The sequence below is a fragment of the Loxodonta africana genome, chromosome 3 (genome assembly GCF_030014295.1).
Source record: "Loxodonta africana isolate mLoxAfr1 chromosome 3, mLoxAfr1.hap2, whole genome shotgun sequence".
Lineage (NCBI taxonomy): Eukaryota > Metazoa > Chordata > Mammalia > Proboscidea > Elephantidae > Loxodonta > Loxodonta africana.
The window spans coordinates 57,325,213-57,347,975 of NC_087344.1; positions in this window are offsets into that span (position 1 = coordinate 57,325,213).

The window sequence follows — 22,763 nt, forward strand, 5'->3', positions numbered from 1 at the left end:
TCGCCTCCACACCAGGCCCCAGAGCAGTCAAGAAGCAGCAGGGGCGGCTGGGGCCTCTAGCGCAGAATTAGTGAGATTAGCTGCGTGCTGGGCTACAGCAGATGTCCCCTCTCTGGACCCAGTGACTCACTTGCCTCCTTGGTTGAGAAAGGGATCCAGCCGGGCCTGAGACGGCCTGGTGGGTGGGGAAACTAGATGCAGGGCAGAGGTCGGGGTAAACACCCTGGCCAAGGTGGGAGGTCGGGTGGGGGTGGGGGTAAGAAGGAAGACAGAAGATTTCCACTTGCAGAAGGCAGAATTCTGGGAGGCTCCAGCTGCCCTAGGGCTGGATGACCCACCTGGAAAGACGGTGAGGGCCCAGTCCCAGAGGTATGCAAGTAGAGCCGGAGGACCTTTAAGGCCTAGAGGATTCCAGTGAGCACTAGAAGACAGATCAGCCATTGCAGGAGGTGGCCTATGATCAGAAGTGATGGTACTGAAGGGTGATGTCCAAGCTGCACGGAGGGCATTGGCAAAAAACAAATTTCCAGGAATTGACAGAATACCAATTGAGATGTTTCAATAAATGGATGTAACACTGGAAGGGCTCACTCGTCTATGACAAGAAGTATGGAAGACAGCCACCTGGCCAACTGACTGGAAGAGATCTGTATTTATGCCTATTCCCAAGAAAGGTGATCCAACCGAATGTGGAAATTGTAGAATAATATCACACGCAAGTAAAATTTTGCTGAAGATCATTGAAAAGCGGCTGCAGCAGTATATCGACAGGGAACTGCCGGAAATTCAAGCCGGATTCAGAAGAGAATGTGGAACCAGGAATATCATTGCTGATGTCAGATGGATCCTAGCTGAAAGCAGAGAATACCAGAAGAATGTTTACCTGTGTTTTATTGACTATGCAAAGGCATTCGACTGTGCGGATCATAACAAATTATGGATAACATTGCTAAGAACGGGAATTCCAGAACACTTAACTGTGCTCATAAGGAACCTGTACATAGATTCAAACAGAACAAGGGGATACTGTGTAGTTTAAAGTCAGGAAAGGTGTGCGTCAGGGTTGCATCCTTTCACCATACTTATTCACTGTGTATGCTGAGTAAATAATCTGTGAAGCTGGACTATACAAGGAAGAATGCGGCATCAGGATTGGAGGAAGACTCATTAATAAATCCGCATTATGCAGATGACACAACCTTGCTTGCTGAAAGTGAAGAGGACTTGAAGCACTTACTCATGAAGATCCAAGACCACAGCCTTCAGTATGGATTGCACCTCAACCTAAAGAAAACAAAACTCCTCACAGCTGGCTCAATAAACATCATCATAAATGGAGGAAAGATCGAAGCTGTCAAGGATTTCATTTTACTTGGATCCCCAATCAACACCCATGGAAGCAGCAGTCAAGAAATCAAAAGACGCACTGCAGTGGACAATTCTGCTGTAAAAGACCTTTTTAAAGTGTTAAAAAGCAAAGGTGTCACCTTGAAGACCAAGGTGCACCTGACCCGAGCCATGGTATTTTCAATCGCCTCATATGCATGAGAAAGCTGGACAATGAATAAGGAAGACCAAAGAATTGATGCTTTTGAATTGTGGTGTTGGGGAAGGATATTGAATATACCATGGACTGCCGAAAGAATGAACAAATCTGTCTTGGAAGAAGTGTAAACCAGAATGCTCCTTAGAGGCAAGGATGGCAAGACTATGTCTCACATACTTTGGACAAGTTGTCAGGAGGGATCAGTCCCTGGAGAAGGACACCATGCTTGGTAGAGGGCCAGTGAAAAAGAGGAAGACCCTCAAGGAGATGGATTGACTCAGTGGCTGCAACAATGGGCTCAAGCATAACAATTGTGAGGATGGCGCAGGACCGGGCAGTGTTTCCTTCTGCTGTACATAGGGTCTCTGTGAGTCGGAGCTGACTCCATGGCACCTAACAACAACAACCACATCAGAGGGACAGGCAAACTTTTCCTGTAAAGAGTCAGATAAACATTTTAGGCCTTATAGGTCACTGGGTCTCTGTTGTTGTTGCATAAAGGCAGCCATAGACAATAAATAAATGAATGAGCGTGACTGTGTGGCTATAAAACTTTATTTATAAAAATAGGCTGTGTACCAGATTTGGCCCGCAGGCCATAGTTTGCCAATCCTATAGAGCCTATGAAGCCCAGTGGCGAAGCGGTTAAGAGCTTGGCTGCTAACCAAAAGGTTGATGGTTCGAATCCATTAGCAGCTCCTTGGAAACCCTATGGGAGAGTTCTGCTCTGTCCTATAGGGTCGTTACGAGTCGGAATCAACTCCACAGCAATGGGTTTTTATAGAGCCTATGGTTCTCGGGCCTGTTGAGTGTGGGGGAGCTCTCCTGGAAGCTTTTGGATGGGAGGGCACTGACATGCTCTCATGGATTTGACCCTGCCCTTCCACTTGGACAGAGTATTTTTTCTTCTTCCTCCCTTAATTCCTTCCAGTCCATTCACCCACTCTATCCATTTGCCCATTTACTTCATTGTTTCAACAAATATCTAATTCATGTTCTAACTCATTTATTTGCTCACTAAATCATTCACTCACTAACTCACTGACATAAATTCATGCATTCACTTATTCATTCACTCATTCATGTATTCCTCTGCTAGAAGCTTGGGTTCTATAAATTGAAATACAGAAATGCAAAAGGAACCAGGATTGTTTTACTTGGAGAGAATCCGAGAAAACAAATAAGCTTGGTTATTGTCTTTTAGGCTCTGTCAGGTGTTATGTGAGGAAGATTCTGAGGAGTTATTTATTTTTTAATTAATTTAGGCATGGTTCAGGTACCCAAAGCCTCCTCTTTGCAAGGTTCTGAACAAGGAATACAAAGACATTGTCCTCGTTCTCCTGGAGACCACGTTCCAGCCGAGCCACAGACTGCAAGTGGCAGGATTTTTCCAGGCAGGGCAAAGAGCACAGGCAAAGACAGGGAGGTGAAGCAGAGTGAAGAATGTTCCAGAAAGAGTCCGGCAGGAGCATAGTGTGTGTGCATTTGTGTGTGCATGTGTGTGCCTGTGTATGACAGGCAGCGAGAAATGGGGCTGAATCCTGAAGGGCCTGGAATACCAGGCTAAGGAACTTGGCCTATATACTGAGAACAATGGGGAGCCATGAAAGAGAGCTGTAAGCAGGGGAGGGCATGGTCAGGTTCACAGTTTAGAAGCATCAGCTTGGCCATCTGTAGGAATGGGTCATTTAGGTGTGGGAGTGGGGAGGACCTCAGCGTGGACATCCCAGGGGAGGGGGCATGTCATCGGGGACAGAACAGGTAGGATGTGGGCTAGAATAGTCCCACATTCCTGGTGTGGGACTTCTCCCACTCATAGTCCCTCCCAGTTTTAGCTCCCCCTCCTCCCACCAAGCCTTTCCCCCCAAATGGAGGGGGTGGAGATGTAGGTAGTAACAGTGCATCCTGGGATTCCAGGCTGCATAGGCAGGGGATGGGGCTGAAGGGTTGCGAGGGTGGGGGTGCCTCGCTCCTCTCCTCTCCTCCACAAACAGTGCTGGCCGGAACTTGCCCCCATGCCTTTGATCTCACCATTTTTGCCTTTTCCTACCTTCTTGAACTCCTACCCTAGACTGAGGTTGGGGGGGTCAGGATTGTCAGTTCTTTTGGAGCCACTCCCAGGACTCCCGCCCTGCCCTGTTGGGCTTCTGGAGAGGCAGCCAAGAGTAGGAGCCTCTGCTCTGACAGAAGGTGCTGTGTGACCTTGGACGGAAGCTCTGCCCTTCTTTGGACCTCAGTTTCCTCAGATGAACCACAGCACCAACCTTATAGGGCAGCCGTGAAGTTTACTGAGCACTTGCCACAATACCTGGGTTCAGCACATGCTAGTTATTATCAAGTGCTAGTAATTATTGGGAGCAGTGGTGATTCAGGGGTAAAATTCCCGCCTTCCATTTGGGAATCCTAGGTTTGACTCCCAGCCAATGCACCCACCTCTTGCATAGACATCACCCATCTGCCAGTGGAGGCTTGGGTGTTGTTATGATGCAGAACAGGTTTCAGTGGAGCTTCCAGACTAAGAAGGACTGGGAGAAAAGCCTGGCAATCGACTTCTAAAAATCGGCCAATGAAATCCCGATGGATCACACTGGTCTGATCCACAACCGAACATGGGGATAGCACAGGAAGGGGAAGCATTTCATTCCATTGTGCAAGGGGCTGCCATGAGTCAGGGCCTGACTCCACTGCAGCTAACGGCAGTAGCAATGACTATTGGTCACTAATGATTGTTATTTATATTGATAATAATTACTGTTGTAGTTAGATGCCACGGAGTTGGTTCTGACTTGTAGCGGCCCTGTGTACAACAGAAGGACACTGCCAGATCCTTGACCATCCTCAGAAGTGTTACTATGTTTGAGTCCATTGTTGCAGCCACTGTGTCCATTCATTCCCTTGAGGGTCTTCCTCTTTTTTGCTGGCCCTCTACTTTACAAAGCATGGAGTCTTCATCCAGGGACTCGTCCCTCCTGATAACAAGCCTCAAGTATGTGAGATGAAGTCTCATCATTCTTTCTTTTAAGGAGGATTCTGGCTATACTTCTTCCAAGACAGATTTGTTTGTTCTTCTAGCAGTTCACGATATATTCAATATTCTTCACCAACATCATAATTCAAGGGCATCAATCGTGTAATAAGTTTATTGTCCTGTGGTGGCTTACCTGTTGCTGTGATGTTGGAAGATATGCCACTGGTATTTCCGATACCAGCAGGGTCACCCATGGTGGACAGGTTTCAGCAGAGCTTCCAGACTAAGACAGACCAGGAAGGAGGGCCTGGCAGTCTACTTCTGAAAAAATTAGCCAGTGAAAGCATTATGGATAGCATGGAACATTATCTCATATAGTGCTAGAAGATGAGCCCCTCAGGTTGGAAGGCACTCAAAATATGACCGGGGAAGAGCTGCTTCCTCAAAATAAATTATTATTAGGTAGATGAAAAAGGTTGGGTGTGTTGTTCCCTTTTGGTTTTCTAACTTCAGGTCTTTGCACGTGTCATTATAATACTTTACTTTGTCTTCTCAAGCAACTGAGTATTTGCCAAAATCCCATAGGTCCTGCCAGTTTGGCTCTTCACAACTGTTGCTCTCATTCTTCATGGCAGAAGAGGCCAAGGCTCAGAGAAGTGGTGTGATGTGCCCCTGGTCACACAGCTGGTTGGGGCAGGGATGGGATAAAGGAGAAGTGGGGAAGGAGGACCACTGAGAACGAAACACTGCCAGTGACCACCCCTGCCCGTCCCCAGCCTCAGGCCTGTTCCTGGCAAGATCCAAGTCCGTCCTGTTACTCCCAGGGATGCCTCAGCCTGTTTCCCACGCCCTCCTGCCTGACCCTCCTGCCCCACTGGGCTCCTGGTGCCCAGAGTCTGGAAAGTTCCCGGAGCCTGGGAGAGATAAGAGATGCCTTGCCCAGGCCCGTGGGCAGCGCTTGCCGCGGCCCCTTTGATCACAGACCAGATGGTCCTGGCAGCCCAGCTGCTGCAGAAGCAGGCTGCAGTGATAGGAGTGGCCCAGGAAGGGGCAGGGCCTGGTATCAGGCACCTGGAGGGGCACCTCCTGCCATCACCACAGCAACGGGCGCCCAACCCTGCAAACAGGAAGCTGCTCCTGTACTGACGGAGGGATAGACGGGCGTGATAGAGTCTGAGACCCTTTAATCTCCCAGAGGAAGTGGCTCAGGGAGCAGGCATGGCCCACCAACCTCCTGTCTCCTGATGGATGTGGGGGTGGGGCACAGCAGGGCCTTCCAAACCACACAGCTGCCCAAGTCCTGACTGAGGATAGATGGTGGGAAGAACTTCCCCACGTATCCAGGCTCACCACTCTAAGGTGGCTGGACCGACCCCAGGTAGGATACTGCTGGGCTCTGCTCTCCTGCTGCCCCATGAAGGTGGCAGCATCAGGTCCAGGCATGCAGCGTGGTGCCCGGGTTAGTACCACTGAGCTCATGGCCTCAAAATACCCCTTAGAGCCCTCTGCCCTGCTGAGGAAGCCAATCATCTTGCTCTTGGCAAGGCAACCTTGAGAAAGTCACTATTTGCTTATCTGTAAAATGGGGACACAGACTCTCACAAGGCAGGTATGAAGCTTTAATCTAGGAAATGTGTCTGTCTGTTGTTGTTAGGTGCTCTCGAGTTGGTTCCAACTCATAGCGACCCCGTGCACAACATAAGGAATTACTGCCTGGTCCTGTTTCATCCTCATAATTGTTGCTATGCTTGAGCTCATTGTTGGAGCCACTGTGTAAATCCATCTCACTGAAGGTCTTCCTCTTTTTTGCTGACCCTCTACTTTACCAAGCATGATGTCCTTCTCCAGGGACTGATCCCTCCTGATAACATGCCCAAAGTATACGAGACGTAGTCTCACCATTCTTGCTTCTAAGGAGCATTCTGATTGTACTTCTTCCGAGATGGATTTGTTTGTTCTTCTGGCAGTCCACGATATATTCAATATTCTTTGCCAGCACCGCAATTCAAAGGCATCGATTCTTCTTCCATCTTCCTTATTCATTGTCCAGCTTTCTCATGCATTTGAGGCAATTGAAAACATCATGGCTTGGGTCAGGTGCACCTTAGTCCTCAAGATGACATCTTTGTTTTTCATCACTTTAAAGAGGTCTTTTGCAGCTGATTTGCCAGACGTGATATGTCTTTTGATTTCTTGACTGCTGCTTCCGTGGGCATTGATTGTGCATCTAAGTAAAATAAAATCCTTGACAACTTCAATCTTTCCTCCATTTATCATGATATTGCTTATATGTCCAGTTGTGAGGATTTTTGTTTTCTGTATGTTGAGGTGTAATCCATACTAAAGCCCTAGTCTTTGATCTTCATCAGTAAGTGGTTCAAGTCCTCTTCACTTTCAGCAAGCAAGGTTGTGTGATCTGCATAACACAGGTTGTTAATGAGTCTTCTTCCAATCCTGATGCCCCGTTCTTCTTCACATAGTCCAGCTTCTTGGATTACTTGCCCAGCATACAGATTGAATAGGTGTGGTGAAAGGATATGACCCTGATCCACACCTTTCCTGACTTTAAACCATGCACTATCCCTTGTTCTATTCGATCGACTGCCTCTTGATCCATGTACAGCTTCCTCATGAGCATGATTAAGTGTTCTCGAATTCCCATTCCCCATAATGTTATCCATAATTTGTTATGATCCACACAGTCAAATGCCTCAGCATAGTCAATAAAACAGAGGTAAACATCTTTCTGGTATTCTGTGCCTTCAGCCAGGTTCCATCTGACATTGGCAATGATATTCCTGGTTCCTTGCTCTCTTCTAAATCCACCTTGAATTTCTGGTAGTTCCCTGTCAATATACTGCTGCAGTCACTTTTGAATGATCCTCAGCAAAATTTTGCTTGCATGTAATATTAATGATATTGTTGGATAATTTCTGCATTCAGTTGAACCATCTTTCTTGGGAATAGGCACAAATCTGAATCTCTTCCAATTGGTTGGCCAGGTAGCTGTCTTCCACATTTCTTGGCGTAGACAAGTTAGCACTTTCAGCGCTGTATCTGTTTGTTGAAACAACTCAATTGGCATTCCATCAATTCCTGAAGCCTTGTTTTTCTCCAATGCCTAACATCCGTTTAGGTCCTTTCTTTCTCTCCTGTGTTTTTAATGACCTCTTGCTTTCTTCATGTGTGATGTCCTTGATGTCCTTTCACAACTGGTCTGGTCTTTGGTCATTAGTGTTCAGTGGGCCAAATCTAATCTTGGGATGGTTTGCAAACTCAGGTGGTATATACTCAAGGTCATACTTTGGCTCTAGTGGACTTGTTCTAATCTTCAGTTTCAACTTGCGTATGAGTAATTGATGGTCTGACCCGCAGTCAACCCCTGGCCTTGTTCTGACTAATGTTATTGAGCTTTTCCATAGTCTCTTTCCACAGATATAGTCTATTTGATTTTGGGTAGTCCATCTGGTGAGGTCCATGTGCATCGTAGTGGTTTATGTTGGTGAAAAAAGGTATTTGTAACGAAGAAGTCATTGGTCTTGCAAAATTCAATCTTGCCATCTCCGGCATCGTTTCTACCACCAGGGCCACAGGTCAGGAGAAAAGGAGCTTAACTCTTAGCTTCCCCACATCTGGAGCCCCAACACCGGAGAAACACCAACAGCCCTGCCTCCAGCAGCCATGCAGGGTTGGAACGAGGAGCTGGCAGGCTGGGGGTTGCTAGGTCCTGAGCTGGCTTCATTCCTGCTATCTCTCATATCATCCTTCCAACAGCCCTGAAAGGCAGGGAATATGATCCCCATTTTACAAACAAGAATATTGAGGCTTGGGGCCTTCACTATCTGACTGAGTTCTCCTTGTGTCTTGGGCTTTCTAGCATTCCCTGAAAGTTCTGAGAATTCAGGTTGGAGGCTCAGCTCAGCTCCTGCAGAACAACTTGGGGATTAGGACAGAAATTGTTTACCTGGTGACTCTGTTGGTCCTGGGCAGCTACCTCAGAGGGCAGCCACATTGGAGGGTCATTGAGATCATCCCAGACTTTGGACCTTGCCCTATTCCAGCCTTCTCCGTTGGCTAGGCAAGCTGGAGTGGAGAGGATCAAGTTATGGGAGTCCTTCCTTCCTTCCATCCTCAACGTGGAGCTTCTAGAATGTGCCAGGTTCTATGCTGAATGATGGAGGTCCAGAGAGGAAAAAGATACGGCCCTGCCCTGCAGAAGCACAAAGTCCTCTGTGTGTATGTGTGTACATGCACGCACACACAGAATGATGTAAGAATTGTGTGAGGGATGGGAGAGATAGTACTGTTGATGAGGGTGGTGATGGAGCAATAATGGGGGAGATGGTAGTGGTGGTGATGGTGGTGGTGCTGCTGGTGATGGAGCAATAATGGGGGAGATCGTGGTGCTGCTGGTGATGGAGCAATGATGGGGGAGATGGTGGTGCTGGTGCTGTTGGTGATGGTGGTGGTGCTGGTGGTGGTCTTGCAGATGGTGTTGACAGTCTTAGTGATGGTGCTAGTTGCAATGGTACTGGCGTACGAGTACAGAGGTGTGCGGGGCAGCACTAGCTCTCACAGTTTCCCCCTTCAGCTTCTGCCTGGAGCGCCCACCCTCAGCCCTGAGGGCTGTGACTTGCTATCTCCTGGCCATGGCAGTTCCCTCAAGGCTCCATCTCTCCCTCTGGGGGATCAGTGTCACTTCACAGCCCTTCGGAGGCCTCAGTGCGCCCAGGCTCTTGGGAATGGTAGGCCAGAGAGACCAGGTGACTTGCTCCAGATAGTGACTGATCCAGGACTTTGGGCACCTAGTCCTAAACTCTGCGTTACCTGCCTGCTCCCTTCCTCATGTTCCACAAGCATTTCCTGGGCCTGTGCTCTGTGCCGGGCCCCATGCTGGGGTCTACAGCATAAGTGATCTACAGCATCAATGATCTTCTATTTGGAAAGGCAGATATCTCGACAAGGGTAACACACAAGGGTGAGAACAGACAGAGGGTGCCGTGAGCCCCAGTTAGGAGGTGTCAGGGACATCTGACTGAGGCCTTGAAGGATGCAGAGAAGTTCATTATTTGGGAAAGTGAGGGGAGGGCACTCAGCAGAAGGCACCGCAGGTGCAAAGATGGGGACGTTTGAGAAAGTGGAGTGTTTTCAGGGGACTGAGTCTGGAGCAGGGCCAGAGCTGCCCCTTCCTGCAAGGACTCCCCTCTACTTCCCCACCAAGCCCCTCCGGGGAGTCCCAGCATCCCTCTCCCCACCCTGAAATGACTGAGATTGTTTCAAAGTACCCAGCAAGAATTCAGCCCAGCAGGTTATACTGGTCAGGAGAAGAAGCTGCAGGGGGAGGGTAGGGCTCAGTGGGACTTCCTGGGAGAAGGCGAGACGTCCCAACCTCAGGCCAGGGCCTGTACCCCTGTGAGTGCTGATCTGTGAGAAGATTACAAAGGAGGCCAGAGTCAAATCAGCTTTGAAAAAGAGCTGGCGGGGCTCAACTCCTCTCTCAGTGAGGTTGCCTGGAAAAGCTCTGCTCCCTGCCTGGGAAGCTGGGTGTGGGGCCAGACCAGATGGAGTGCTGGGGAGAGTATCTGTGCGGGTGTGCATGTGTGTGTGTACGTGTGTGTGAGCATATCTGTGTGTGTGTGGCTGTGGGTGTCAGTATATAGCAGTTGGTGCATTTATGTTCTCCGTATGCATGCACGTGTACTGTATGGATGCACGTGCTTGGGCTTCAGTGTGGGCACATGAGCGTGTGTGTGCGTGTGTGAGAGAGAGAGAGCGAGGGAGGGGTGGGTCTGATACTGCCATCTTCGTATGCCTATCCCCCTCCTTTCCTTTTCTCTTCCTCTCCCTGCTTTTCTAGCATTGCTTTTTTTCCTTCTGTCTTCTCTCCTTCCTACTGTCTGTCCATCCCTTTGTCCCTCTGTCCCTTCCTTCCTTCAGCAAATATTTATGGAGGGCCTACCATGTGCCAAGTACTGTTCTAGGCTCCAAGGATGAACAACAGATGAAGAAGAAAAGATCCTTGCTCTTACAGAAACACATATCTTCCTGGGGTGGGGTAGACGTTAAATATTCAACAAGCAAACATGTAATATGCCAGATGGTGACAAACACTAGGGGAAAATATTAAACATGGTGAGAAGAGAGGGACTGTAGGGCTGAGAGGGCTCTTTTTCACAGGCTGGTGAGACAGGGCCTCACTTGTAAAATATCTGAGCAAAGACCTGAAGGACACGAGGCAGAGAGACATATGACTATGTGGGGGAAGGGTGTTCCAGGCTGAGGGCACAGCAAGTGCAAAGGCCCTGAGGTGGGAGCATGCTCAGGGCGTTGGAGGACGGAGTGGGGGAGTGGGGGATAGGTGGGAGGAGAGGAGCCGGCAAGGCCACAGGGACCAGCGGATCATGGAGGGCCCGGTGGGTCCCCATGGGGGGCTTTGGCTTTGAGTGACGTGGGGCGCCAGTACAAGGCTTTGAGCAGAATCACTCAGGGATGAGGGGGAGGCAGGGAGACCAGCAAGGAGGCTGGTGCTAGAATCCAGTAAGAGGGGAGGGCAGGGGAGGTGGCAAAGTTCCCGGTTTAGAATGTTACTTTTGACATAACAATTAGACATTGGGGGGATTTGATAACCCAGGCCTAGGGCTGGAGATCAAACTTGGGAGCTGTTGGTACCTGGAGAGCATTTAAAGCCAGCTCCTCTGAGGGCCACATCTGAGCATTTGCTTTTGTGTGTCCATGTGTATGCACACACATATGTGACAGGAAGCTGACCCAGAAGGTCCCCATTCACAGGCCAGTGCCCCACCCAGCTGTAGCCCCAGGATGGGTAGAAGGGTGGGAGGTGAAGGCGGGTAGAGGTAGGTTCAGGGCTGTTTCCGCAGGCAGATGAAAGGCACAGAGGTGTTGGTGTTGGTGTTGGACAGACCAGGTTTGCGTCTTGGTGTGACCTTGGGTGGTCCTTCACTGCTTGGAGCCCTCATCGGTAGTCTCCTGTATACAGTGGGGGTGATAACAGTGCCTCTCTCACAGAGTAGTTGTGAGGATTGAATGAGATGGCCATACAAAGAACTCAGATATAGATGTGGTTTCCTTTGTTATTATGGCACCCAGATGTGATAATTGTGTTGTTTTCCCCTGGGTGGGATTTAGGACAGTGCCTTTATTATGTTGCAGGCTCCTCTAAGGAGCTCTGGTGGTGCAATGGTTAAGCACTTGGCTGCTATCTAAAAGGTTGGTGGTTCAAACCCACCCAGCAGCTCCTCGAGAGAAAGACACTGTGATCTGCTGCAGTAAGGATCACAGCTTAGAAAACCCTATGGGGCAGCTCTCTGTCACATGGGGTTGCTATGAGTCGAAATTGACTTGACCGTACCTAATGACAACAATAACAACAGGTTCCTCTACAGCTGATAAATGAGGTAACTGAAGCTCAGAGAGGTTAACTGACTTTCCTAGGGCCACATAGCAACAGTGAAGGCGGCATTGGTACTGACCCCACGGGTGCTCCCCCATGGCTCCAGGCTGCCGCTGCCCAGGAAGCTTCAGGCAGGTGTGGGGAGGGGGGGGACGAGGGCTGAAGGCAGACCCACATGCCCAGCAATCTGCCCCAGGCATGAAAACGAGGCTGATGCAGCCTCATGCAATCTTGATTCTCCCATCGGCAGGGCACTGCATGTTCATTTCAATCTGGTTTTACTAGAAAAAGCAGTGACTTTTGGACACAGCCTTGTTGTTGTTACCGGTTGCTGTCGAGTCGATTGCGACTCATGGTGACCCCATGTATGCAGAGTGGAACTGTGCTCCATAGGGTTTTCAAGGCTGTGACTTCTCGAAAGCAGATCACCAGGTCTGTCTTCCAAGGGTGTCTCCGTGTGGATTCGAATCACCAACCTTTTGGCTGGTAGTTGAGTGCTTGGCCATTTAGGTCACCCAGGGACTCCTGGACCAGTATATGGGCAGAAAATCCTGTGGAGCCCAAGGTCCAAGGCACATTGTCCCTCAGAGGTGGCCCTGGCTTGGGCGGGGATGCTGGAGATGGTCGCTTCCCATACCAGAGTAGGGCCTGCATCGGCTCCTGGCTCGGTAATATGTGGACATCACCTGTGCATGACTGTGTGTGCAAATGTGTGTGCGTGCCCATGTGTATGCATATGTGTGCATGTGTGTCTGTGTGTGGCCACGTGTGTGTGTGTGTGTTTGTGTGTGTGTGTGTGGTGTATGGGGGGTTGAGGTGGGAGGCCAGAACTGTGTGGATGAAAGACTCCTTGAGGACCATCTCCCCTGCCCCAATGCCCTCCTCCTTGGCAGAGGGGACAGGGCTGGGGTCCCAGGGGCCCTTGAACCACATCGAGCTGCTATGGGAAGGTGCCCTGGTGCGTGGAGAGCAGAGACCGAGGCTCAGCTGGTGATTTATCAGCTCCTGCTCCTTTTGATCTTCTTCCTTCCCAGAGAGTTCCCTCCTCCACACCTGGGGGCTGCAGTGGGAGGCTCTGAGGGGGATTCCAGCTGGCCTGGGCAGCAGGGATTGGTATCCCTGACTCAGAAGCTGCTTCTCTCTTGCATGGCCTTGCTGTTTCTCTGTCCATGCCACTAAGTGGCATCACAGGCATCATGAGGGCTCCCAGTCCCTGTCCAGCATCCCCCTCCCTTCACCTGGTTCTGCGTCCAACCTTTCGGGGTACAGTTTGCTGATTTTCTGTCCTTCTCTTTCTGCTGAGACCCACGGGGTTTCTTCCTCCTTCCTCCCTGCCTGACACCCCTAAACCCCACTCCATTGTAATGAGCTGTTTTAAGCACTTGGACACACCAACAATTTCACCTTCTTCTCTGGTTTCAAGGGGCTGAAGAGGTCCCACTTTCAGACTGGGTCTGGGTATGGCTGCAAGCTGGACCTCGTGGGCGGATCCAGAGTGTACAGCTGGTTCCAGTCCTGGCTCTGCCCCACCCAGCTGTGTGACCACAGGTGAGCAAGCTGCTGAGGCTATGGAAGACCTCTTGGAAGGTTCTGGAAGAGCACCCAAACCCTGAGACCCAGCCCTGTCTATGAGGGAGGGGCCACCGTCAGGGCTCCCTCAGGCCTCACCATCTTCAGGAGGAACTCCAGCACATTCAGGTGGGGTTAGGGGCCTGGGAAGGTGGCCAGGGAGGAGGAGAGGCGGTGTTCTCAGCACAGTGAGCGCAGCCCTAGGCAGGGGCACCTGTCCAGGGCTCTGGGCCTTCAGAGCCCAGGTGACAAGCCCCACCACCTCTCTCAAGGTCAAGTACATGGGTGGGTGTGGAGGCAGAGGAGAGCTGACCAGAGTCCTCTTGACTGGGGCAGTGGGACTGAGAAGGGAGGGGCCTCGGGCACTTCCCCTGGGACATCTCTCAGGCCTGGGCAGGGGCACAAACAGGATGGGTGACAAGGGGGAGGTGGGAATGGCAGGACCAGGAATGGTGTGAGCTTGGGGACGACAGGGCATGGCTGTGTACGCGGCCCCTGTCTGTCCACCGTCTGTCCAGGGGGTTTTACAGGTCCGTGGGCACCATCTGCCTGTGGTCCTGGTAGTTTATTTCTTTCACCCTTCTGGGCTCCTGACCTCTTTCTCCTGCTCAAGGCCGGCTTGTTCCTCAGGCTCAGTGTTTCCATATTCAAATTGACCCTTCTTTCCCTTTATGACTTCTGAGTTTTATGACTTGCTGAGGAAGGTCTTCCCTATCTGAGATTATGAAAACATATTTTTTATTGATTATAGTTCTGTTCTCTAGGTTTGGTTTCTTTTCCTTCTTTCCCGTTGATCATTTTATCTGTTCCTGCCTCTATACCCATGGTGATTATATATTTGGGGCATTGACGATTCAGTGGTAGAATTCTTACTTTCCATGTGGGAGACCTGGCTTCGAGTCCAGCCACCACACATCTGTCCATGGAGGCTTGCATGTTGCTATGGCAGTTTTAGCAGAGCTTCTAGACTAAGACCTATCAGGAGCAAAGGGGTTGGCAATCCACTTCGGAAAATCAGTCAGTGATTTTCAGTGATTACAGATCACAATGGCCCAATCCTGTTGTGCATGAGGCTGCCATGAGTCAGGGACAACTCGACAGCAGCTAACAACCCTGTATGCTTACTTGTTTATTGTCCATCTCCACCCACTAGAATAGAAGCTCCTTGAGGACAAGGATTTTTGTCTGTTTCGCTCAATGCTGTATCCTGAGCATTTAGAAGTATGCAATACATACATGTTGAATGGGGACCAGGACCTGCACCAGAACTCCCAGACCCAAGACTGAGAAGGTCTTCATCTCCTTGGCTCCCAGGCCTGTCTCCTGCTCTTGCACCATGCATTTCCCTCCTGGTCCTGATCAGCGCTCCTTACTGTCCAGAGGCCTCTGCTCCAAGTGGATGCCCCCTCCCATCTAGAATCCCTCCTCCCGCCTCTTCTCACACCCCATGCTCCTCCACCCTCCACTACCTTGCCTCCTTCCTAACTAGGGGTGCATGGAAGAATGCTGATGCAATCCTTTCATAAATGCTTGTTGGGCGCCTGTGGTGCTCAGATCTGGGGTGCAGAGATGAGGAGCTACCACTCCTCTGGAGCTTCCCAGGGGGCAGGCCAACATCCTCTCCCTCCTCAGAACTACCCCTCCCCTCTGAGGACCACAACAAGGGTGAACACGTGCTGTCTGGGCTGTGGCTGGACACCTCTTCTGAAGAGACAGTTTTACTTCTCATGACTCACGTGTAATTGGCCCCAAAGTTGTTGCTCGTAAGCCCAGTAGTCTAGAAGGAACCATTAGTTCCTAGTACAATTGCTGGAGAGGAGTGTCAGGGCTTCCCCTAAGGGATAAGGAAGTTCCAGCCTCAAGGTGCCAATCAATAAAATGAGAGCATAATTATATCCCACCGAACTCCATAAACTCACGCATCACATGAATACAAGATGAAAACATCAGGGCCCATGGTTTTGCCGGGAATCCTGTGTCTGCACAAATCGAGGCTGATAACCATAACTCCAGATCACATTTATGGAGCATTGACTTGTGCTGTGCGGTCTTGCCTGCATGGGGCAGTAAGATTGAAGAGGCGTGGGTGCACTGAGGGGTTAGCCCCACCAGACTCAGGACTGTTGGAAAGTGGGGCATCCTCTCAGGCCAGGCTCCATACACATTGGTTTGTTCACACAGCCACTTGTTTATGCGTTTATTCACTCACACAGCACTCATTCATTTAGTCACTTATTCATACATTCATTCACTACCACAGTCATTTATTCACTCACTTATTTGTTTATTAACTCATTCATTTATACAATTGCTCTATCATTCACTTGTTCAGTCATTCCCTTATTCACCCATTCATTCATTTACTCTAGTTAGGCCGTCGTGAGCTGTCTACGAGTCAACTCTGACTCATGGTGACCTTATGCACAGCAGAACAAAATATTGCCCAGTTCTGTGTCATCCTCACAATTGCAAGCATGTTCCAGTCCATTGTTGTGGCAACTGTGCCAATCCATCTCACCGAAGGTCTCCCGTGGCCTTGTTGGTCCTAAATTTCACCAAACATGATGCCCTCCTCCAGGGATGATCCCTCCTGATGATGTGTCTAAAGCGAGTTGGACAATGTTCTGTTGTGACCTATAAAGCTTTCACTGGCTGGTTTTCAGAAGTAGATCACCACATCTTTCCTCCTCGTCTAAGTCTGAAAACTGCTGAAACCTGTCCACCATGGGTGACTGTGCTGGTATTTGGAATACTGGTGGCATAGCTTCCAGCATCATAACAACATGTGAGCCACCACAGTACAATAAACTGAAAGGCGAGTGGTGACCAGTTGGGTAGGACAGACAATAAACAAGATCATAGACAAATAAGTAAAACTAGTATAAATTGCCTAAGTGTGATGAAGTAAACCAACAAGGTGCTGGGGGTGGCAAATAACATTGCCAACTACTTTGGATGAGGTAGTCAGGAAAGACTTTCTGAGGACTTGACAATCAAGCCCAGACCTGGATGATAAATAGGGGAGTGCTATGCAAAAAGTGGAGGGGTGGGAGTCCTGGGCAGAGGGAAATGCATATGCTAAGGCCCTGGGGTGTGAGAACCTTGGTGTGTATGAGAAATAACACGGCTAGAGTGAATTGATGGTGGGGAGAGTAGTGGAGAGAAGGCTGGGAAGGGGCCTGGGCCAGAGCTGCAGAAGGGGGTGGGTCAGGACAGGGATGAGCTGGACAGGTCAGCCCCTTCACAATAGGAAAGGGCCCAGAGCCAGCCCCTTCCTTGCATCCTGGGCAAAGGCAGGGCAGGCCCACCCAGCCTCCTGCCTGGGAATTCAGAACCTCTGCCCCAACCGATGCATTCGAATGTGATGCTGATGAAGAGTGTTGAACATACCACTGACTGCCAGAAGTCCAGCCAGAATGGTCTTTAGAAGGGAGGATGGCAAGACTTCAACTCGCTTACTTTGGACAGATCATGAGGAGGGACCAGTCACTAGAGAAGGACTTCATGCTTGGTAAAATAGAAGGTCAACTTAAAAGAGGAAAACACTCAACAAGATGGGTTGACACAGTGACTGCAACAATGGGCTCAAACATAACAATTGTAAGGATGGTGCAGGACTGGCAACATTCGTTCGGTTATCCATAAGGTCGCTATGAGTAGGAGCTGACTCCACGGCACCTAACAAACCCCGACCCCTGGGCCCACCAGACTGGACCCTCCAGCATGTCCTGGCAAGGGACCCTGCAGGGCTTTAGGAGACACACCAGTACCAGCTTCAGTCTGCCCTTCCCAAATGCCATTCCAAATAGGCTTGACGAAACCAGAACTGTGAAATCCTGTCAAGGCAGCTGGAGGTGAGCAGAGCAGTGGAAGAATTTGGACCACGTTGAAAGTGCCCATGCACGAGAAGGTGAGAACTCCTAGACTCCCAGGGAAAAGCACAGCCTGGAAGGTGAAGCACGACATCCCGCCTCAAACCCACAACCAAAATATTTCATAAGAGCCCCCCTTTTCTTCCTCTCTCTTTATGTCAAGTAAAGGATACACACGGCCTTTCGACTTGTCACCGGGCCAAGAATAATTTGTGGCAGGAAAGTTTGAGCATTTGTAAAAATAAAATAAAAACTAAAAAAAAAAAGAAAAGAAAAGAAAAAATGAGAACGCTTGAGTATACATTCGTGTGAAACTAAACAGAGGGCAAGTTATTTAGGTGGTAAAACGTCTCCGTGGTTCCCTCCCGTCCCCTGCACCCTGACACACGGCCCCTTGCCCAAGTGTTGAAATTGAGATTGTTCGAGTATTTGTTTTGTTAATCTCCTGCCAGGGCTGAGGGGCTGTGTGCTGGGTTTCTTCTTGTTCACGCAGGGCTCTGGCTGCCAAACGAGTTTCCCCCTCTCCTAGCCCAGAGCAAGGGACCTGTGCACCTGTTCCCTGCCTGTCTGGGGCACCGGTGGGCTGCGAGACCTTGTTCCTCATCCCAAGAGTGTAGCTCCACCCACCTGAGAATCCTTGCTCCTTGAGTGTACCACAGGCCAGGCCCTGTGTGAGGCACTTTCCCCTCGGTGATCTCCCTGCATCCCCAAAATGCTTTTTCAAATAGATCTTAGCGGTCCCATTTTTTCAGGTAAAGAAACTGAGGCTTGGTGAGTCAGCAGGTTAATGGTAGAGGGGGAAGTGGGGCCCAGGTTTTTCTGATGCCTGGTCAGGATCTTTCTGTAAAGGCTGAGCCCTGTATGGGCTGGACCAGACCAGAAGGAGGGGATAGATCATGATGATGATGGTAGGATTTTTGTTGGGGGAAACCCTGGTGGCGTAGTGGTCAAGTGCTACAGCTGCTAACCAAAGGGTCGGCAGTTTGAATCTGCCAGGCGCTCCTTGGAAACTCCATGGGGCAGTTCTACTCTGTCCTATAGGGTGGCTATGAGTCAGAATCGACTCGATGGCACTGGGTTTTGGTTGGGTTATATGGTGGGAGCTGTGGGGAGCACATTAAATATGTTATCTTGTTGGCTTCTCCCAGTAACCCTGTAAGGTAGGTTTATTGTTCCCATCGGACAGATAAGGAAAAAGGGGCACAGAAAGATAGGGGAAACAGCCCCCTGTACAGCATCTGCCTTTGGAGGCCTGTGCTGGGTACCAGGCACATTGCACATGCCCAACACACAGCTGTTCCCATTCCCGTTTGTTCACCTTGCGCTCACTCTTTTCCCTAGAAGGGTCAGACCATGAGAGCTGAAAGGCCAAATTCAAAGCCCAACTAACTCATTATACGGATGGGGAAACTGAGTCCAAGATGGGGGAAGGAACTTGCCTAAGGATGGGCAGAAAAAACAGGTCAGATGGTCAGTGGGGGCCTAGCTGGCTCCCGGGAGGTAGCAACTGGGATGGAGTAGGAGCTAGAAGATGTAGCCTGGCCTGGGGCAGAGCCTGGCTGTGGCTTGGAAAGGGGCTCAGTGGGGAGGGCCTGGGGAGAAGGGGATCACTATGAGCATCCCCCACCTCACAACTTGACTGCCTCCCATTAGCCTGCTACCATTGAGTAGATTCCAACCCGTAGTGGCCTCACGTGTGCAGAGCAGAACTGTGCTCCATGGGGTTTTCAAGGCTGCGGCCTTTGAGCAGTACGCCTTTCTTCCCAGGCACTGCTGGGTGGGTTCAAACCACCAACCTTTCAGTTAGCAGCAGAGGGCTTAACTGTCTGCCCCACCCAGGGACTCCTGGCTGCCTGCAGACTTCCCTGCACACCCTCCCCATCCCTCCTTTGGTGAGACTCCAGGCCTGGGATTGCAACCAGGTCCCACCACTCTGGGAACCTGGGCAAGCCCCTCCCTTCCCAGGTATCAGTGAAATGGGGGACAGTGGCATGTACCTCCCCCAGCAGGTGCAAGGACAAGTGAGATAATGCAGGTGAAAGGCCAAGAAAGAAGACAGAAATGAAAGTTGTTGTTATTTTTATTATTACTACATCAGATAACTGGTTGGGCTGCATTTTTCCCCAGTTGCCCCGGGGCCCTGTAGAACTGGCTTTAAACTGGGTTGGAAATTGCCGAGGATACAAATCAGGAAATCTAGGTTCTACCCCAGCTCCCACGCTGATGTGCAGGGGTCCTTTGGATGAAACCCTCTCCCTCTCTGGGTCTCTGTCTCCCATCTGGACAGTGCAGCGTGGCTGAGGTGCTCTGTCTCGGTGTCTGAAACTTTGTAGATGGCAATTCTTGGTGTGGTTGGGTTTGGGGAGACAGAGAGAAGGGAAGCCAGGCAGGGACAGGTCTTTGGCATCTCCCTGGGTGTCTGACCCTGAGTATGAGTCTTCGGCTCCCTCCTTCCCATAACATTTTTGGGAGGAGGGGGCACCGTCCCAAGGCCCCAGCGTGGTGATGAGCATCAACCAGGGGGATCCTAGTCAATGGAGCCGAGACAGAGGCTGCAGGGAGAGGAAGCTGGGTGAAGGCGAGTAGCGCCCGTTCAGAAGGCTGGATCAGGAGCTGGACGTAGACGCCCACAGGGGCTGGGCACACAGAGTGTGCACATCGCCACCTAGGCCCCGAGGAGGGCAGCGCAGCCCAGCCGGGCTCCAGGGCGGCGGCCTGCTCTCTCCACATCCAGAGCACCCATCGCGAGCCCTGCCTGTGCTGGGGTGTGGGGGCAGATCGCCACCCTAATGCGACCCACCACCCCTGTGTTCAGGGTGTTCACAACATGGACCATGGCCGACATAGAGTGGGACTGCCTTGATTTCCTGTTCCTGCTTTCTTACTCACCAGCTGACTGCCTGACCTTGGGCAAGAGGCTTAACCTCTCTGAGCCCATTTTCTCATGTGCGAAAGAGGGAACTATTCCTCCCCTGCAGAGTCGCTGAGAGCCTGAAGTGGGATATTGCATGTGAAGTCCCCAGCCCAGGTGCTGGTACAGAACGAATTATCAGTGGCTGGTCGTTCCCTTTCCCTCACCTCCACAACTGAAGTCATAGGAGATCACTGGAAAAGAAGCAACTCGCTGCTTGGGAGAGACAAAGGAGGCTTCACTGAGAAGACAGGGTATTAGAATAGGGTTTTGAGGGATGAACAGGAGTTCCCTAGGTCCAGGTGTCTGCAATGGCAGGGACCATATCTCTCTTGGATCATCCTTGTTTCCTCAATGTTTCCTCAATAATAAGAGCTCAAGAGATATTTGCTGGTTGGATGGGTGGCATTCCAGGTGGCAGCGACAGCATAAGCAGTCAGATGGAGGCATGCATAGGTCTGGAAAAGAAGTTTAGTTCCTCTTCTGGGCCCCCCAGTGCTTTGCCCCTGTAAAGCCTATTGTATGTGTGGGCTGATTTGTCTGTGTCCCCTGGTGGGTTGAGGGTGCCCCAAGGGCAGGCTTCTATTGGTTTCTCCTTACAGTCCCTAAGGCCCAGACAAGGCCTGGCCCAGAGGACAAGGCCTTGGGCTAGATGCTCAAATGAAGGATGAAAGGGATGTCCCTTTTGATGACTGCCAAAATTCTTGCTTTGGGTGAGGAGCGTGTGTGTGTGTGTGTGTGTGTGTGTGTGTGTCACTGCCTTTTCAGCAACCTCCCCCCTCTTCCCAGGGACCCAAGGATGAAGTCCAAGCATTTCATCCTGCCTTACTGGGCCCTTTCTGATTGGCCTCTGTCCACAGCTGTGGCCATAGAAACCTGTCAGATGACCATAAAGGAGGGCAAAGGCAGATGCTGGGCGCTGGCAGGAACAGGGTCTGCTGTTTTAGGTGGGGTGGTCAGTAAGGGGTTCTCCCTGAGAAAGTGACATCATCAACTCCCCTGACCCTTCCAGCTAGCACGTTCTTGGCTCTGGGCTGCCTGGCCCAGCTCCTTTGTAGCCTTGTGACCTTGAACAATTTGATTAGCCTTTCTTTGCCTCAGTTTCCTGCTCTGTATAATGGGGATAAAATAGTACCTGCTTCCCAGGTGGCTGTGGGTATTGCACCTCTTTTCATTTGCAGAAGGCTCAGGATAGCAGGTGGTAAGTTGCCAGTGCCCACTAAATGGGGCTGCATTAGTTATCACTGTTATTGCTTTTATCCCATTTGTATTTATCCATTCCTCTAGCTGCACCATCCGTTGAGTCTTGTCCAATCCTCTGGAAATGGGAGGAACTTCCCAGGGGAGCTTGGCAAGGCAGGGGAGTAAGGATGGTGCCTGGTAACCCTTCCAACTGCTGAACGCTAATGGGGGTGAGTCAAGTTCTCAGTTACTGGCCAGGGCGGCGCCATGTCCTTTACATGGACCATCATCTCACCTAATCCTCACAACTCCCCTGGAAAGGGAAGCCCATCCTGCAGTGGTAGAAACCCCTGAATCAGGAACCAGCAACATGCCTCTGATTCGCAAGGGGCTGAGGTGGGATTTGAACCCTGGTCACCCTCCCTGGAGAAATACCTTTCAGCTCAGGTCAGGTTCACCTTGGCTGAAAGTTTCATCAACAAAGGAGGCCAATGCTGTATTGACTGGATTGGAATTGGAGTGAATCTGGAGGAGACTCTCTGTGGGCCACTGTGGGCTTCCTTTCTCAGGGGAAGACACATCATTGTACATTGATATGCTCACATTTAACTGTCTTTAGGGATGGAGAGATAGAAATGAGGGTGAGGGAAGGAGATGGAGGGAGAGAGGATGGAGTTTGTTCTACTGAGAGGACAGCTCTACCCGTTGTCCCGCCTCAGCTTTGCATGGAGTTGGTGCCTGAGGGCTGAGACAGCACCTCTGCAGTGCTGCTGGCCACCTCTGTTCCACGTGCCTTCGTGCGGGTTAGCCTGTTCCTGAGTTCAGGTGGTTCTGCAGGGTGAAGTTACTGAATTTTTAAACCTGGTCCCCAAACAAGCCCACTACTTCATCTGGTCACCAAAAAGGAATAACCCACGTGGTAGCAAAGCACCATGGTTGGAGGGATGCCCCAAGTGCAGCTCCTTCACAAGGGGGTTGCCAGGGGGGCTAAGACAACCTGTGCTTCTCTTTGTATGGGCACCAGCCCCAGCACAGAAGGTCTCCAGGTGTAAGATGTGAAGGGAAGAGTGCCAGGATGGGGTCAGAAACTAGAGACTGACCTCAGCTTGGACCTGGTGTGACTTTGGGCAAGTCCCTTCCCTTCTCTGGGCCTCGTGATCTCTCTCTGTAAAATGGGTGCACTATCACCAGCTCTAATGCTATATATGGCCAGGTCATTCATTAAGGCAACAAACTTCTATTGAGAGCCATTTATGTGCCAGGCACTGCTGTAGGTATTGGAGTTACAAATGAGAAAGAGAATG